Source organism: Miscanthus floridulus, chromosome 9 (assembly GCF_019320115.1).
Source record: "Miscanthus floridulus cultivar M001 chromosome 9, ASM1932011v1, whole genome shotgun sequence".
In the NCBI taxonomy this organism is placed as follows: Eukaryota; Viridiplantae; Streptophyta; class Magnoliopsida; order Poales; family Poaceae; genus Miscanthus; species Miscanthus floridulus.
The window spans coordinates 24,690,494-24,692,666 of NC_089588.1; positions in this window are offsets into that span (position 1 = coordinate 24,690,494).

Consider the following 2,173-nt stretch of genomic DNA (forward strand, 5'->3'; position numbering starts at 1 on the left):
CAGGGCTGAATTGGACGGTACCTTGGTTTTGAACCAGGAAATAAAATCGGGGCTCCCTTGTCCCGCACCCTTGGAAAGAAGGGTATCACATTCCGGCAGAGTTGGTTCCCTTGAATGGGGCCAGTATTCATGAATGAATTCCCTGTAATGACAAACAAGGGGGTTGGATGTAGAATAGTGCGGGATTATTGAAACAAGTCCGTTGAGAACTTACGCAATATATGGGTCCACCTCTTCAAGGTTGGTCAGCACATATAACATGATTTTGTGCCACTCCACATTTGTCAGGGGCTTATTGGTCGATGCACCTGCTCTTCCAAGTTGCCCTCGGAAAAGGCTGAGGCTCGAGGCATTTTCGTCAGCATTGTAACGAGGAGGTGGATTATGCACACTTGGAAGGTTGTCAGAATAATACAATGTTGTGAAGTTTGACACCTCCTCCATAGTGAATGCACTTGCAATGGAAGCCTCAATTTTGCCTTTGTTTTTACACTTTTTCTGAAGTGTCTTTAGGCATCTCTCGATTGGATAGCACCAACGGGCCTGCACGGGCCCCCCCATTCGTGCCTCATACGGGAGGTGCAATATCACACGTGAGATGTCTAGGTTTCTAACCATCCTACGTGACAACGTGCGCGAAATGTTCTCAAATTTTTACCATAGCCTCCACATGTGATGTAAAGACGCGCCACCAAGTTTCATGATTTTCGAACTTCGTTTGCATTTTATATAATTAAAAAACACTTAACCCACAATTTTGTCGCTATGTTTCGTGCGTGAGATGTTTGAAACTTCGGGCGTGCTCCTGGAAACGGCCTCAAAATACAATAAGTAACGCGAATATCATTTTTCCACTCGTCGAATTCCATGATTCGATGCACCTGCAGTTCAAACTTACATTTCCCGGAAAAATGCAATTAAATGAAATAAATTAAGGATATATAGCAAAAAGATCGAGAAATGCGCCAAATTTGAGGATGTACTTCAACTTAATGTGTAAGGGTTGAAGAAAAAGTTTGGAGGCAAAAAACAAAAAAAAACTTTGCCGAGTGCCCAACTCTGGCACTCGGCAAAGACTCTTTGCCGAGTGCCTAACGGGGGGTACTCGGCGAAAGCTGACGGCAAGTACCCCCGTCAGCTCTTTGCCGAGGGCCGTCCTTTGCCGAGTGCCCGGCACTCGGCAAAGAGGCTCTTTGCCGAGCGCCGGTCTTCGCCGAGTGCCGGGCATTCGGCAAAGAGGGCTTTGCCGAGTGCTGGTCTTCGCCGAGTGCTTGGCACTCGACAAAGAGCTCTTTGCCGAGTGCCCGACATTTAGCACTCGGCAAAGCCGGCGACACTCGGCAAAGCCAGGCTCTCCCGTAGTGAGAAAAAGCATAATTAAATACTTTATTTGACCAAATAATTATCTACTTAATAATGATTTAAAAAATAAGTGTTTTTTTAAAAAATGTGCAAACCTTGAAGACTAAAACTATGAAATTAATTTACATGGCCAAAAAATTAGATATTGAATGGTAGCCAATGTTCCATGGCTGACACATTTATATACTGAAAGAATGTGATAGAAAAGAAGTTCATAAGCGGTTTTTGCCTTGCAGCTAGTGAAAGCAGAAACAAACAGTGAGGTAGTCAGAGAGGACTCGCTGCAGTACGATCGATGTATGTAGTGATGCGGCCACGGGGTCTAGCACCTGCAAGGGCTTCCTTTGGCCCGTGCCGCAGATTAGCGCCGCCAACGCCATGGCTTCCCCTACAAGTCTGCAGCAACAGAGATGCGAAAACCAAATTAACATTAACAGAACCAACCAAACCACTAATCACAAACAATTCTTTTATGTAATGACGCATGCGCATGCCACATACCAGAGTAAGCAGCTGGATCCTGTAGTGATGATGATGAGGTGGCCATGGACAACCCCTCCCAGGGCCTCCCTCCCGCTAGCTTTACTGTTTGGTCTCCATTGCCGACGTTCGGCATCGAAGTTCAGAATGACAGGCACCGGTCGGGGATGGGCGACGGCCGGTAGATCAGGAATGGGCCGGGCGAGGCAGCGGCACCGGTCGTGGATGGCTTTCCAGCGGCAGCGCGGCCACTGCGTCGGCGCAGGGATGTCGCGCACTGCCACGGCGGCGGAGATGTGCGCCGGCGCAGAAACGTCTTGTGATTTTCCGC